Raw genomic sequence first — 17,570 nt, 5'->3', positions numbered from 1 at the left:
TATGGTCTTGAGTCTTTTTCCTCTTGGTGTATCAAGTTTTTCCCCTGTTGGGAAAAAACAAGCTTTGAGGCTTTGTAAAGGCCAATGGCCTGTGTTTCTCAGGTAGTCGAGTAGTTTTAAGGTGTAGAATCTGTGCATTCATTTTGTTCGGAATGTAATCCCAGAAAAAATATTGTACAGATATAACTTCCTCAGAAAAATTATGTATTGCTTATTCAGGAATATATCTTAACTAGCGCGTGTCCCTTCGGCTTATCCTTATTAACAGGAATGCCATCGAGTAGTCTATTTAACCATTCGGTAAAACCTAGGGTTAGCACATTTTGCTGCTTAGTTGAAGTCCGCTGCCTTTGCTCGCCATCTATTTAGATTTGTTCTTGTGTCCTTTGCTCGAGAAACTAGCCACCACTAGCCCCCGAGTGTGGCAGCAGGAATGAGATCCTTTTCCCTCAGATGGCACCCAAGAAGACTTTGAGCAAGGGGAAGGAGAGGTCTGGTGGAGCGGATGGTCCGATGGAAGTGGAAGGGTGGAGAGCAAGTAAGTGCTCTGACTTCCATCTCCATGGTCTTGTTGAAGAGAAGATTCTTCAGCCGTGTTAAGTAGTTCATTGGTGTAAGGCTTTAGGACAGGAGCGTCGGCATGACGGAAACAAGGAAACCGTTATTTTTAAGGATTTTATTCTTCGTGATTTTGGGATTCCCAACTCTGATTTCTTCCGCAGTCTTCTCTTTCATTGGGGTATTCAAGCACACCACTTGAACCCCAATTCTATTCTCCATATTTCCATCTTCATGCACTTGTGCAAAGCATTTCTGGGGATTGAACCCCACTTCGGGTTGTTCCAGCATCTTTTCCATCTGAAACCCCAACTTAGTTTCTCGGAGATAGATGTGGTTGGAGGGGCTGGACTTCAGTTGCGCCAGGGTTTAGGGATGAAGTATATCCCTTACAAGCTGTCGTCCAAAGTTATAGATTTGAAGGATTTTTGGTTTTATGTTGAGAATCAAGCACTAGCGCTCCCAACTAGGACCCTAGGACCTCCGATTCCAAAGCCCAGTTGGAAGTTGATGGCTCGAAATCTTGACCAGAACAATGATTTGCTTGGCAAGATCTAGTATTTGAAGAAGAAAGGGCTGACTTGAGCGACGATGTTGATGAACTGGGTCATCCGGCGGATCCAACCTCTTCAACATCGAGTCAATCCTGGATTTTCATATATTGGAGAGGGGGATCCAGGGCGCTTGACCACTGACTTGATTACCAGTCCAGATGCCTTGCGTCAAGTTGGTCAAGTGCTTGATGGGGTGACTGGAGAGCCCAAATGTATAAAGGACTTTCAACTGAACAAACGTCCTCGAGAGGTATCCGTAAATTAGTCAATTCATCATAAGTATCGAGTACTTTATCTCCCACGGTCTTGTTAATCTCAGAACTGTTGTGCAGATAATCCCCGGTAAATATCAGAGTAGGCCTCCACTTTCTTAAGTTGAGCCTGCTGCACAAGCTAACCCAAGTCTGCATCTTGTTCCATGTGTTTGTTTTCTATTTGTTTTGTATTTGCATGCTGGAACTGATGGAAACTTAGTTTTTGTAGCAGATCCTTCTGATGGAGGAGATGGCGGTGATGGGGGAGGCACCATGGCTGCTCTCGAAGACTCAGCGACTAGCGGGTCAGGGTCTGCCGCCCCGGATGCGCGGAAGCGTAAAGCGTTGTCAGCAGGTGGCGACGACAGATATTTCTGGGTAGATGTTTTTTGGATCATGATTGGGTCGATCTTCAAGTCTTGATTGTGTATCTTGTGTCTGTTCCAGCCCTTCGCGTGAGAAGCGCGCGCGTGCCACCTTTGTGAGTGCTGCTGTTAGTCCGGCAGTATTGACACAGTTAGTTTCGGACAGCGGTGCTGCTACAGGCTCTGGAGGAATGGTGAAGGAGCAAGCTTCATTGGGACCCATCTCGATCACGAAATTGTTGCGAGAGAAGAAATTGACGGTCAGGAGGTCGAGCCAGTAAGTTATTCCTTTCTCACTTGTAGTTGATGGAGTGATAGATGTTCTTGATGTTGTATCTTTGATGTGCTTCTGTGGAGCAGCAAGGCGGCCGAACATGGACTTGAGGACTTGGGTGTGTCCTCGGTGTCCCAGCTCATCGAGGAAGCTCCCATTGGTAGTCGAGGAGAATCCTTCGATGAGACCGGTGGATGTTGTTGTGGACATGGGGTAGTGCTGACTCTGCTGGTGAGTTCTTCTGCATCTTGCTTTTATCTTTGCGGTTATTCTTTATCTTGTCTCTTTCCAAATATTTCTTTATCAAGTAGATTTGCAACACGCGGATCAGGAGAAGGTCGCCGCTATTGTCCATGATGTCGAGCAGTCGGCTCACAAGGACCTGCAAGGGGAACCAAAGCTGTCGATGGAGGGGGCAAAATTGTATAAAGAAAAAATTCTCGACTGCGAGAAGTTTTTGACTGTAAGCATCAATCAATTGGAGTACTCATCTGTCATAATTATTGGCTTGATTGAGCTCCTTTATGCAGGAACTGGCTGGACAAGCTGCGGCTAGAGCTCAAGCTCTACGACAAGCTGGAGAAGGCTTGCGATTGTCAGTCGATCAGGCGCGTCAACTGCAAGAGATTGCAAGTCTTCGAGGAAAGCTTGAGAAGCTAGAGTCTGAGCTCAAGGCCGAAGTCGACCTTTAGCAAGGCAGGGTTGACACCCTAGAGACGGACAAGGCCACTCTCTTGGAGAGAAATAAGGCTCTGTAGGAGAAGAATAAGAAATTGACCCAAGACCAGAAGGGTAAATATTCTTGTACTGTTGTTTTTCTCCTCCCCCTTTTTTGAAATAGTCGTTCGTCTCCACTCTTGTTGCTTTGGTACTTATATTCTTTCATGCTTACACAGAACTCAAAAAATCATTAGTGAGAAAAGAGGAATTGGTGACCGATTTGACGAATATTATGTACCGTCACACAGATGCGGTGGAGAAGCTGTTCAAGATTAAAGCTGATGTGGACAAGCAACTTGTCCAGAGCATGAAGCAGATTGGGGACTTGGCAGCTGAGAGGGATCTTCAGGCCCAAGAGCTATCCGATCTCAAGACGGCAGCACAGGCAGTATAGTCGACATGGTTGAAGATGGCGATGTCGACGAGAAGTCTTTGGTGGAGAGTCTACGTGAAAATCCTTAGAAGATTGCCAACTTTGTGTCCGATACATCGAAGCAACAAATGGCGCATGTCTTAGAATTGGTCAAGTCGTACTAGCCTGGGGCTAACTTGGCTCTACATAGTGATGGGATGGCCGACGGGTGCTCAGACGAGAAGTTCGCTGGGTATGTAAAAGAACTGAAGCCCGTCGCCAGTAAGATTGTTGATAGTCTAGAGTAGTTCTCCGATGGAGAAGCTTGAACATCTTTTTGTAATGATTGTCTATTGTGAACATCATTGTTCTTCTATGGCACAGATACCTTCTACTTTCGTGTATGCATTTGTTTGTATCTGTTTTGTGGCCATAATGTACTCGATCTGAGTATTAGATATATCTATCATTGTCAATAGTATTAGTTGGAGAACCGTAATACTAGCTGGCCTGAGGTCTGCCATTACTAGTTGAGGAGCCGTGATACTAGCTGGCCTAATTCAAGAATTCTTTGCAAGGTTTAGAGATCTGCCATTACTAGTTGAAGAGCTGTAGAATCGTCGTCTGGAGTATGCTTGTGATGGCAATGAAGTATTTGATTGTGCTCAACACTCGACTTCTTTATTTGACGCCTTTGGTAGAGAACTTGTCTCTTGGGCTTTAGAAAACACAGTTCCTAGCCCAACTACTCGATAAACCCGTGCCTTTGATTCTGTGTTCCAAAGAAAGGTTAGTACTCGAAATAGTCCTTGGAGTAAGAATTTTGAAACATTTTGTAGAGAACTCGTCTCTTAGGCGTCGGAGAACATAGCTCCTAGCCCGACTACTCGATAAACCTGTGCCTTTGACTTTGTGCAGCAAAGAAAGGTTGGTACTCGAAATAGTCCTTGGAGTAAAAACTCCGAAGCGTTTGTTAGAGAACTCATCTCTTAGGCGTCGGAGAACATAACTCCTAGCTCAACTACTCGATAAACCCATGCCTTTGACTATGCATAGCAAAGAAAGGTTGGTACTCAAAATAGTTCTTGGAGTAGCAACTCCGAAGGGCTTGGTGACCCGGAATACTCGTGCCTTTGGACTCTGCGAATCAGAGAAAGGTTGAGTTCTAGTTGTTCTACCTCTGTAGAAGGGCTAGATGTCTTGATACTGCTTGTGCCTCCATTACTGGTCGTTGGGTTGTAGAGTTGTCTCCCGAAGTATGTTTAAATTTGAGGATTGGAGATTGGCAAAGTACTCGATTATGCTCAAAGCTTCAATTCCTTTATTTGATATATAGTAATACTGAACTTGATACAGGTGTTTCATGCCCTAACCAATATTACGGGGGCTGTGAACATGGCCCTTGTAATCGATACCAGTGGTTCATGGCCCAACCAACACTATGGGAGCTGTGAACACGACCCTAGTAATCGATACCGGTGGTTCATGGCCCAACCAATACTACGAAGGCTATGAAAATCGACCCTTGTAGAAAATTTGTAGTAACTATGAATATTTCTTCTACTCGATACAGGTGGCTCATGGCCCAACCAATAATATATGGGCTATGAGCACGGCCCTTGCAGATGGTGTAGTAGTGATGATGTAGTAGAGATAACGTCTGCACTGCGCACTGGTGCCCTCGTTGGCGGGAGCAGGTGGTGTTCCCAGGGCTTTGCGCAGTGTGATGCATTGGAAACTCGAGTGCTATGCCTTGGGGTGCAGGAAACATTTGGTGTGTAGATTGCGAATAGTATGTTCTTGAGCTGACTCTGCATTGTAACTTGGTTGTTTCTTCGGAGGTGGAGATGTGGGATCGATATGACAGCGTTTGCACGAGCTCCAATCGCAATCGTCGGGTAGTCGATAGATGGATGTTGGACTGTAAGCTTCTTCTTCTTCATGTTCCTTTCTTCTGGAGATGATGACAGTGCGGGCATCTCGGCCGATGTTGATCATGTTGCGGAGATCAGTGTTGGAGTAGTCAAAGGGGTCGCCGATTTGGTGACGGCGTTGAGCGGTGATGCGACACCTGATATTTCTCTTCTGGTTTCGGATCTTTTTCTGCTCATTTGTGTCCTCATCCATGTGGATAGTGATGAAGACACCTTGTGATGGAGTGGGTATTTCATAGTGGATTTTTTCCATGGAAACCGATGGAGCTTCTGTGTCATAGAGAAATTCGTCGTAGTCACTGGAGTTGTAGTCGACGAGGACTACTTTCTCCAATGGGTTGTTGTGTTCTTGGTTCTCTCCGATTATCGTGATGAAAATCTTGCGATCAGGGTGTTGAGGCTTCTGTTCATCTTTGTCTTGCAGCGGGAATCCTTCCTGGAACGGAAGATCTTCACCTTCAAAGTTAGGGTACGGTAGTCTTGATTGATTTCTGCACTTCGTCTCTGCCTTTGATGTGTCCTGGTGCTTTTTTATAGTCTCGAAGAATGTAGAGTCCTGGTCGGAGTGTTGGTTCTGGTCGGAGTTGAATTCTGCTCGATCGGAATTCCAAAATTTTTTAAGAGCTCCCCCTTTCCCTGTAAAGGTTTGAACCACCTTATTCTGCTCCGAATTGGAGTTGGAATCGGGGTTTAAATCTTCACGGTGGGGATCCGCACGAGGGGACAATCTGAAAGTTTGTCGTAGTAGATCATCATCAATTTGTAAAAATGGCCATCCTCGTTCTGCCCGAATGGAAAGGTCGCCTATGTTATCCTATAGTCTTGCAAATTCTTGACTTCTTCTAGTGGATAGAGTGGAGTTGGGGAATTTGGCTGGTAGATAGTGTTACACCATCTGGCCATGTACTCGTCTATGGGGACAGAGTCTTCTGGGTGACTTGTTTTGGCAAGATAAGCATCCAATTGAGTGTCCTTCTTGGGGGTGTAATCTGCAAATCTTGTCTGAGATTCATCCCATAGCTACTTCGCTTTGGATTGTTCTCATAATTCTTTAATTTTTTTAGGGTTAGAGAGTCCTTCCAGAAACAAGTCAAGGTCGTCTGACCATTCAGCGAGTTCATCGTCGGATATTGGTCCATCCAGCTCGTCCAAGTAGTTAATGAAAGCTTGATCACGATCAAGATCGGACTCATCTTGATTGGTGGAACTTCCAGCGCGGAGTGTGTCTTCAGCCATCTTGATGCACTTTGCTATTTTATCATCAATGCAGTCGAGTCCTGAGAAGATGTCATCCGTACAATCGAGTCGAGGACTAGTTTTCTCAGGTTTGAAGCTAGATTTCTTATTGTGTAAGGAGGATTCTACAAGGCTAATGCAATCGGTGATACTGTATGATACACGATCGATGCCGCTAAGTAGATCAGAGTTATCAACTCGAGGGCGCGGAATTTCCATGAGGTCTTTGATTGTGATGGTTGCAATTTCCACGCCTATTGACTTGGTATCTTGATGGAGGGGCAAGGTCGGAGTTTCTTGATTGACGATAATGTCTGGCCTTGTGATCTCTGGGAGGTTGTCCAAGTCTTGTTCCAATTCGAAAGGAGATTTGGTTACGTCGAAATCGGGTTGTTCTCGGATTTATTTGATGTGAACCGGTAGAGGGATTTTGTCGAGATTGTTGTTGACATTTCTTAGCACAATCACTAGGAATGATTAATCCTTAGCAGCAGCGCCAGAAATGCCTGTTGGCAGTCCTTAGTGCAATCACTAGAAATGAGGGCGCCGAACCCATCCTAGCAACTACACCCAAGGGGTGCCACTCTCATGGTATAATCAATACGATTATAGATGGATCCGCAAGCGCATGGATATACCGTTGTAGCATTTCACCCGGAGAGTAAGGGTATCGTTATTTATTTGTGTCCCAAAGGATGGCAGCAGCAAAGGTATTGTACTCAACATTAACCATGACATTGTGCCTCAAGCAATAGGCAATACTCTAACAGGGGTAAGTACGGATAAAGAATAAGCATGGGTAATATGACACAGCACACATCCACACTCCAAGTGGAAGGAATAAAGGAGAGAAACTATAAAACAAAGAACTACTCTATCCTACGTCAAGTCAGCTGGAGCTTAGGCTAGGTTAGGTGTCCTAGTGCTTCTATCCAAAGCTGGGGTCATGTTAGATCATGGTTAGGACTGCAGGTGCCAGGAAAATGGGATAGCGGGGAGAAGGTCCCGCACTGGAGTACATCCAGTCCCGTTATCTCTTTGCATGAACTCCTACATCGAACCCGAACGTCGGGGAGTACGCAAAACGCAACACCGCTATTACGCCGGACGGACAGGGTTGTCACCACCTGCGGTCTACCCCAGTCACACCGTGGAGCATGGTCATATCTGAAGGATCCCGCATACCCGAGCACCACGCTCGTGTATGAAGTCACTACTCTAGTGCCCCCAGGTCTCCCACCCTTCGGATGGACGAGTAAAACACTAGAGCAAGCCCGAAAGCACAACGAACCTCTATCCGTACCCCGATCATCTGGCCTAACCAAGACCGTAGCATAACTTATGAATGAACTAAGCATGGATTGATAAACTATCAAGATAGTAAATCAACCATGGCAAAACTCTATATTATGAATAGAAGTCTGACAAGTCGGATACAAAGCCATACCAGGAGCCGAGGATTGCTCAGCGACCCCAAGGACGACTTGCTCGCTAAAGAGAACTAGCCTAGCTCCACTACCTAGCTAAGAGAGCAAGAGAGAGGAGAGCCTTTTTTTAGAGAATGGAATGAAGTGTGTGTGTGTGTGTGTGTGTGTGTTGAGGGGGGTGGAGGAGAGGCCTATTTATAGCTCTAGAGGTCGGTTTCCCACCAACGCACATATGGAAGGTGATCAGGTGCCTTGGCAGCCACTCCTCCTCGAAGTGCACCTGGACGGGAACCAGGCCAGGTTCGGCCGTCCCCACCTGACAGCCTCTCAGCCTGATCTTCTGCTGGATGGTATATTATTTGATCCTTATCCTTATCCTCTGGTGCATCTTGCGTGGAGGCCCCGTTTCCTCTGACATGTGGGCCCTCTTTGTAAGGGTGTGACGCCGGATGCGATATTCTGCGTAGTTGTATGGCGTCTGCTGCGTGTTTTCGTCTTATTCCGCTCCTGCTCATCTGAAATGTACAAAACTCGAAAACAACTGTGTTGCGAGGTTAGTGATACAAATATGTGAGTAAGGCATGTAGTTTTCCATTATTATTGAGTATAGTTGATGGGTGAAAATGGCACTTAAGCTCCGTCAACATTTATCGATGAAATCGTCGATTGCGTGGCGTCGTGCGGCTTTCGATGCTTCCGTCGTTCTAGGGTTAATCATGTGGCTGTCGAAGCCACCTGAGCCATCGGCGATGAAGCACTAGGAACCGACGAAAAAGGTGGTACCCTTTGCCGGGGCAGAGTTGTCGTCGAAAGAAGCCATCGAGTTCTTTCGGTGATTGTTGGCGAGAGCCCCTACCTAGCGCGCTAGCTATCGGTGTTTAACCACCAAGCCCTCCTAGGGACATTGTTGATGGTGCTTAAATGCCATTTTCACCCGTCAACTATACTCAATAATAAAGGAAAACTACATGCCTTACTCACATATTTGTATCACTAACCTTGCTACACAGTTGTTTTCAAGTTTTGTACATTTCAGAAGAGCAGAAGTGGAATAAGACAAAAACACGTAGCAGACGCCATACAACTATGCAGAATATTGCATTCGGCGTCACACCCTTACAAAGAGGGCCCACATGTCAGAGGAAACGGGACCTCCACGCAAGATGCACAAGAGGATAAGGATAAGGATCAAAGAATATAACATCCAGTAGAAGATCAGGCTGAGAGGCTGCCAGGTGGGGTCGGCCGACCCCCTGGGTCGGCCGAACCTGGCCTAGTTCCCGTCCAGGTGCACTTCGAGGAGGAGTGGCTGCCAAGGCACCTGATCACCTTCCATATGTGCGTTGGCGGGAAACCGACCTCTAGAGCTATAAATAGGGCCTCTCTCTCCCCCCACCAAAACACACACACTTCATTCCATTCTCTCCAAGAAGGCTCTCCTCTCTCTTGCTCTCTTAGCTAGGTAGTGGAGCTAGGCTAGTTCTTCTTTAGCGAGCAAGTCGTCCTCGGAGTCGTTGAGCAATCCTCGGCTCCCAGTATAGCTTTGTATCCGATTTGTCAGACTTCTATTCATAATATAGAGATATGTCATGGTTGCTTTACTATCTTGATAGTTTATCAATCCATGCTTAGTTCGTTCATGAGTTATGCTAAGGTCTTGGTTAGGCCAGATGATCCGGGTACGGATAGAGGTTCGTTGTGCTTTTGGGCTTGCTCTAGTGTTTTACTCGTCCATCCGAAGGGTGGGAGATCTAGGGGCACCAGAGTAGTGACTTTATACACGGGCGTGGTGCTCGGGTATGCGGGATCCTTCGGATATGACCGTGCTCCACAGTGTGACTGGGGTAGACGGTAGGTAGTGGCAGCCCTGTCCGTCCGGCGTACTCCCTAACATTCGAGTTTGGTGTAGGAGTTCATGCAAAGAGGTAACGGGACTGGATGTACTCTAGTGCGGGACCTTCTCCCCGCTATCCCATGTTCCTAGCACCTACAGTCCTGACCATGTCCTAACATAATCCCAGCTTTGGATAGAAGCACTAGGACACCTAACCTAGCCTAAGCTCCAGCTGACTTAACCTATAGTAGATGTGTGCAATGTCACTTTACCCTAGCTTATTCTTTACCTGAACTTACCCCTGTTAGAGTTTTGCCTATTACTTGAGGCACAATGTCATGGTTAATGTTAAGTACAATACCTTTACCACTGTCGTCCTTTGGGACACAAATAAATGACGATACCCTTACTCTCCGGGTGAAATGCTACAATGGTATATCCGTGCGCTTGCTGATCCATCTGTAATCGTATTGATTATACCACAAGAGTGACACGCCTTGGGTTCAGTTGCTAGGATGGGTTCGGTGCCCTCATTTCTAGTGATTGCACTAAATACTGCCAACAGGCAATTCTGAGGTTGTTACCAAGGTCATCACAAACCTGGTATCGACTTAAGAAATGTCAACAAGTATTTCTGGCGCCGTTGCCGGGGATTAAACATTCCTAGTGATTTCTCTAAGAAATGTCAACAAGCATTTCTGGCACTGTTGCCGGGGACGGCATGTGAACAAAGATATTGTGCTGATATTAATCTAGGCCTTGTACTCAGGATATAGTCTTTACTCTTTCAGACTAATGTCACTTTATGTCTTCTTTTATTTTTGATTTGAAAGAAGACAGGGGTAGTGTATGACTGGTTTCTCCCTGCCGGAAAACTACACAGACAACCCAGAGAGGCTCATGAGAAGGGCACGACCTCGCATCGTTCGTCCTCTCACTATCCTCCCGGCACAGGAACCCATTCAGGAAGCACCACTTGTTCTTGAGGCTATGGCTGAAAAAACTCTCCGCGAGTTCTCCGTAACCTCCACCAACAATGTGGCCACTGGCCCCAACATCAACATCGGGGACGTGAACTTCGAGCTAAAATCAAGCCTCATCAACATGGTGTAGGCTAGCCCATTTTGTGGCAAGCCGAACGAGGACGCAAATGCTCATTTGCAGAAATTTTTGGAACTCTACGACACCATTGTCATACGAGGTGTCACCGCCGATATTATCAAGCTTCATCTGTTTCCCTTCTCCCTACTGGGAAAGGTGAAACAGTGGTTTTATAAGGAAAAAGACATCGACACCTGGGCCAAATGCTCCAAGGCGTTCCTTGCAAAGTTCTTTCCGCTAGGCAAAACAAATGCCCTGCACGGGAGGATATCAAGTTTCCAGCAGACGGGGATGGAATCCATCCCAGAAGCTTGGGAGAGGCTACAGGAATACATCCTAGCCTATCCTCACCATGGCATGGACGAGTGGCTCGTCCTGCAAAGCTTCTACAACGGGCTAACAACGACATCTCGAGACAATATTGATGCCACTGCTGGAGGATCCTTCCTCGACCTGACTATCACCAAAGCAAAAGAATTGGTCGAGAAGATGGTCTCCAATCAGGGGTGGAGCGATGAACAACTCCAACTCCGCACAAAAGGCACGTATACCGTCAAGGAAACGGATATGATCTTTGCCAAGCTGGACCTCCTACTAAAGCATCTCGGCGAAAGGGCCGAATTCAAGAAGCATAGAGAAAACTATGCTCGTGCCATGGAATCGCACTTCATGTGCGAAGTCTGTGGTAATGACGGACATTCGGGGTATGACTGCCCCGAAACCCATGAAGGCTACACCTACCTCAACAACAACAACGGGTACTGTCCACGACAAGGAGGCCAGGGGTGGAACCAGCCACATCCACCTTTTCAGGGAGGTAATAACTACAATCCTTCTTATAATTCGAATTTCAATTCGAACCAACCTCCCTTGAGAGAACTTGTTCTTGGCCAAGTTAAAATCAACAAAAATATAAATAAAAAGCTTTCGGCCAATGACAAATCCCTGGAAAGTTTAAATGTAAAGCTTGAAACTTTATCTTCAACTCTTAAAAATCAGTTAAGTTTCAATAAAATGATTGAAACCCAGCTTGCACAAATTGCTACCGCTTTACCTGTTGTTGAGATCAGGAAGATCCCGGGGCAACCCGAGACTCCCGTAGAAAATGTCAGCATGGTGTTCACCAGACGGGGTAACTCGTCCCGGAGGCCACCACGCAACAACCATTGCAGGCAGGTACAATCTCCCAAGAAATGACGTTTGGGATGGCATGGTCGTAGCGGTGCAAGAAGATCCAGGGGTCCCCATGATTAGCTGCTCGATCTACATCAAACACTTCGAGCGATGCCTATACGATCTGGGGGCAAGCGTAAACATAATGCCTAAGGTAATATATGAAGCACTTGAATATCCTGCTCTTTCCCCAACAACCATGCTCGTACAGCTTGCAGATTTGACTATTCAGTATCCCCGAATGGATAGCCAAACACATCTTCGTACAAGTACGAGACTCCTTCGTCCTTGCCAACTTTGTGGTAATGGATATGGAGGGCAACCTCGGAGTTGACCTCGTACTTGGGCGACCTTTCCTAAGGTCCGCCAAGGCAAGGATCGATGTCGAAAAGGGAGAAATCCGCTTCCGTGTTGGAAAGGAGGATATGTTTTTCAGGTTCAAGAAGAGGGAAGAGCAGCGCTTCATGATCCAACAAGACAGCGAAGGGCAAGCACTCTGGGGTGCACCAGAATCCCAGCCAGAACACAGACCCTCCACACCTAAAAGAAAGAAGAAGGGAAAGAAGGTGTGGTGAAAGGTCGAGAGTTCGGCCTTGTCCAGTTCTCTAGGACGAGCCGACAATTGGTAAGAATGATGGAGAAAAGTCGTGCACACTGGACTATAAACGACGCGTCCTTGCCAAAGGTAAATTGGTGTTTATCTCATATTTGTTTTCTCCTCCTTTACAAATTTTCTTTGCACCTCATTTGTTTTTCCCCGCTACATGTTTGAAATTTTCAAAATCATTTTCTTCATGCTGGAATTTTTCTAGCACTTTTTTCTTTTTACAAAAATACCAAAAATATTTTCTGAGTTTTAAATCCTTTGGGAAAAATAATTTGGACATCTTTTCGAGCAAACTTTTGGCCGTGCACCAAATTTTCAAAGATTATGACCGTTGACGAATCACCTGGCCAAAGGGGGGCACCAGGGGGGCCACCCTGGGGCCAGCCGACCCCACAGGTCGGCTGACCCAAGGCCAACGGCTCCTGGGCCCCACCTTCTCCAATGGCTACCAGACCGTTGTGCCTGGCTCCTCCTCGGGTGCACACACTCAGTTTCTTTAACGAGAGGGGTGTTGAGCTCTCTCATGCTCACACACTCACTCTCACTCCCTCTCACACATTCTTGCTCGGGTTTCCATTGGATTTTGGCTCAAGTTTGATTGCAAGAAAACTCTCTCTCTCTCTCTCTCATTTCTTTGCTGCAAGATTGTTCACACACTTGGTGGAACAACTTTCGGGTAAGAATTTCATTTTCATTTCACTAACGTAACCCGAATCGAGTTGTTCTCGTTCGTTCTTGTTGCAAGCATGAGAAGTGCAGGACGTAAGATTTCCGGATCTCTCAAAAGGATGACAGGGTCAGGCCCATCCCATTCACAGGGTGAGTCAAGCTCTCGTCATTCTTCCGAACCTGCACCAACACCGACCATGATGGACTATGAGCAAGACGAACAAGAAGAACAGTTCGAAGAGCAAGCTGCAGATCTGCAAGCCGAGGACATGGAGATAGGTGAAGATGATGCACCATACCTCGACTTGCAAGATGACCGCGAGCGTCAAGCCTACGCCATGATCGAGAATTGAAGCTTTGGTCATACCAGAGCCTTCGATCCGGACCTTCTCGAGAAAACAGGTATGGATGTTGACTTCGCTCGTGTTTGGCATGCAGTTGGATGGGATGGTTTTATGCCCATTGAGGATAATGGTTCTCGTCTCCTCACCATCCAGTTTCTTTGCACTCTTCGGGAGGTGGACAATGGTGTTTCTTTCCGACTTTTTGGAGTTGAATTCTATTTTAATTGGAGAAATTTCGGTCACCTCCTTGGTTTTAGCGCGTGCTTGCCAGTTTTCCTTGCAAGAACTTGCTGCGGTTTTGATCGACATGAGTTTTGGGGTTTGATTTCGGGACAAGTTGTTCATGGAAAATTTGCACCTCGGTGCAATGACATTCAAAATCTGACTCTTCGTTTGATGCACAAGTGGGTGGCTATCACTCTCTTTCCAAGAGATGATCCACGACCAGTGCGTAACGATGAGTTGATGATATTATACGCCATGGTCAACAAGATCCGAATCTCCCCCGCACAAGCAATGGTTAAGCAATGGCTCATAAATTTTCTGATGACGGGTCCTATTGAATGCACTTCTTTGGTTACCCGCATCGCATCAAACATGGGAATCTTAGACGGGAACCCCGTTCCTTTCATTGAGGAGCCCCGTGTTATGATCGATGAGGCGTACTTGGCCACATGCTCAAGAGAGGCCCGGATGACTCATTGATTTTCTTTTTGCTTGGTTATGCGAATGAAATCCCGTTGCCAAACGCAGGGTATCATTTGTATAACTGCCGTTCACTAACCATCCCTCTTGTTCCACAAGAGGAGAGCCGCCGATATAGTGTTTCTGGTCTTTCTAGTAGGGTTGTAAGAAGCAGGGCCAGAAGGGAGGAATTCATGCAGTAGCAACCTCAGCCTCAACCGCAGCAATATGAGGCTGGAGGTTCATCATGGCAGAATGCCGGTTCCTCAGAGTGGGCATGACAGGCCACAGCGCACCAGTCCACTAGTTCCAGCTCCAGTGGACTTCCGCGACGTACAGCTTCGTCCAGAGGCTTCGCCACTCTGACTCGATAGATGGGCGAGCTAAACATGCGCACCACCAACATCGACGAGTCGCTGGGCCAGCACATCGAGTCAACTCAAAACTGGCAGCGATACTCTGGCGAGAGGATCCGCAACCTAGAGCAGCAACAGCAGCAAACCCAGGAGGAGTGGAGGGCCTACTACCGTTGGGCTGGGTTTAACCCCAACCAACAGCAGTGAGCCTGAAGCTAGCTTGGGGGAGGACCCCCATGAGAGGTACCTTGTAACAAACTCTATCCTTACCGCTTTCAAAACCTTGCATGAAACCAAACAAAAATTTGCAAAATTCTGGAAATTCATAAAAAATTTCCATAACTAAAATCAAATAAAAATTGGCAAAACCCATAAAAACCCAAAAATATTTACTTACTTTCCTGTATGTGTAGTAAGTATGTGTAGTTTTTCCTTGTTGAGATGATGAATAGTTGCTCTGTTAGTTCCTTTCATATGCCTAGTTACAACCTTGTGCTCTTCCTAAGTTTTGAGTTTGGTGGCTAGTTGTTCAGACCTTAAGCTTGAAACTTGTGGGTAGCGAAAAGCAGAATTCGAATCTAGATTGTTGTGGGCTATGATATGGCTGAAAAGAGTTGCTATGATCTTCTCCTACGTGATGCTTGATATCCGGAGCTGTTCTTTTCAAAAATACAAAAATAGAATAAAGTTCCTCGGTGATATGCAATTCCCATCCAGAACCATATGAGTTACAAGTTTGAAAAGCCTTTCCACATATGCAACTTGTCTTCTCATTGAGCTTTGTCAAATTGTTGTGACCCTTTGAGAGAATCACTTCATACGCCCATGATCAAGATCACGTACACATTCACTCACATGCTATACTTATACACTTGGAAGATAGCAAGAACATCCATCCACCCACAAATAAAACTCCATGTTGTACCATGTCTAACTCTCTTCAAAGTTATCATCATAATGTATGGGCTGTACAAAAAGAAATAAAAGATGCATACCCAAAGAAGGTATGCCACATGCCCACATGGCATGTCAAAAAAAAAGAGAAGATAAAAGATGCATACCCAAAGAAGGTATGCCACACACCCACAAGGTGTGTCATAAAAAAAAGAAAGAAAATATAGCCCATACCAAATGTATTACAAGGGAGAGAGAGTTCATATAAAGGAGTTCCATCCATCATCCACCAAAAATATCCACACACTTGCACATCTTGATCAAGGCTTATGACTTGTTTCTCCTTTGGATCCGGTCTTTGACTTAGCGAAATATGAGAAGCAAGTTCACCATCATACCCTCCATACCTACAGATCCACCAATAAGAGCCATTAGAAGTAGGATAGAAAAGAAAGGCGCGTAAAAGGCCTTGGTGAGGAATGAAACACATTTGAGCGATCCGAGAGATCACCTGAGGAACTTACAAATTTCTTTTCAAAAAAAAACTTTATAAAACCTCCGGATTGACGGTTGAACAAAGGAGTGGTAAATGGTACTCTACAAGCTGTTCTGACCCTCAACAGCCAAAGATGAGGATGATGCTATAAGCCCCATAGTAGTAAGATAAAAGGTGCGAACAAGGCCAACTTATTCAGAATGAAGGTAAGAACACTCGGTTATGCCTTGGGCATAAGTCAAGAATGCGACATTGTAGCAACTCCTGATCAACAACCTAAGTCTAAAACTTTGCTCGGGACGAGCAAAGGGCTAGCTTTGGGGAGTTGTTGACGGTGCTTAAGTGCCATTTTCACCCGTCAACTATACTCAATAAAAAAGGAAAGCTACATGCCTTACTCACATATTTATATCACTAGCCTTGCTCCACAGTTGTTTTCGAGTTTTGTACATTTCAAATGAGTAGGAGCGGAATAAGATGAAAACACGCAGCAGACGCCATACAACTACACAGAATATCGCATCCGGTGTCACACCCTTACAAAGAGGGCCCACATGTCAGAGGAAATGAGGCCTCCATGCAAGATACACCAGAGGATAAGAATAAGGATCAAAGAATATACCATCTAGCAGAAGATCAGGCCGAGAGACTGCCAGGTGGGGTCGGCCGACCCCCTGGGTCGGCCGAACCTGGCCTGGTTCCCGTCCAGGTGCACTTCGAGGAGGAGTGGCTACCAAGGCACCTGATCACCTTCCATATGTGCTTTGGCGGGAAACTAACCTCTAGAGCTATAAATAGGGCCTCCCTCTCCCCCACCTAAACACACACACACACTTCATTCCATTCTCTCCAAGAAGGCTCTCCTCTCTCTTGCTCTCTTAGATAAGTAGTGGAGCTAGGCTAGTTCTTCTTTAGCGAGCAAGTCGTCCTCGTTGTCATTGAGCAATCCTCGGCTCCCGGTATGGCTTTGTATCCGATTTTTCAGACTTCTATTCATAATATAGAGATATGTCATGGTTGCTTTACTATATTGATAGTTTGTCAATCCATGCTTAGTTCGTTCATGAGTTATGCTAAGGTCTTGGTTAGGCCAGATGATTTGGGTATGGATAGAGGTTCGTTGTGCTTTCAGGCTTGCTCTAGTGTTTTACTCGTCCACCGAAGGGTGGGAGACCTGGGGGCACTAGAGTAGTGACTTCATACACGGGCGTAGTGCTCGGGTATGCGGGATCCTTCGGATATGACCGTGCTTAACGGTGTGACTGGGGTAGATGGCAGGTGGTGACAGCCCTGTCCGACGACATAACATCGGTGTTGCATTTTGCGTACTCCCCGACGTTCGGGTTCGGTGTAGGAGTTCATGCAAAGAGGTAATGGGATTGGATGTACTCTGATGCGGGACCTTCTCCCCGCTATCCCATTTTCCTGGCAGTCCTGACCATGTCCTAACATAACCCCAGCTTTGGATAGAAGCACTAGGACACCTAACCTAGCCTAAGCTCCTGCTGACTTAACCTAGAGTAGAGTAGTTCCTTTGTTTTGTTGTTTCTCTCATTTATTCCTTCCTCTTGGAGTTTGGATGTGTGCTGTGTCGCATTACCCTTGCTTATTCTTTACCTGGACTTACCCCTGTTAGAGTTTTGCCTATTGCTTGAGGCACAATGTCATGGTTAATGTTAAGTACAATACCTTTGCCACTGCCGTCCTTTGGGACACAAATAAATGACGATACCCTTAC

The 17,570-nt window shown here is 46.2% G+C and overlaps 1 non-coding gene across 1 annotated transcript; it reads right to left on the bottom strand.

Moving 5' to 3' along the window:
* Positions 1 to 10,859: 10,859 nt before the first annotated feature.
* Positions 10,860 to 10,968, bottom strand: LOC120643192. Its single transcript, XR_005662881.1, has one exon. It is a non-coding gene; the product is annotated as a small nucleolar RNA R71 (small nucleolar RNA).
* Between the last annotated feature and the right edge of the window lie 6,602 nt (positions 10,969 to 17,570).

The sequence above is a fragment of the Panicum virgatum genome, chromosome 7K (genome assembly GCF_016808335.1).
Source record: "Panicum virgatum strain AP13 chromosome 7K, P.virgatum_v5, whole genome shotgun sequence".
NCBI lineage: Eukaryota > Viridiplantae > Streptophyta > Magnoliopsida > Poales > Poaceae > Panicum > Panicum virgatum.
Note: the sequence above shows the minus strand (reverse complement) of the source record. Positions and strands in the feature narration are given on the sequence as shown.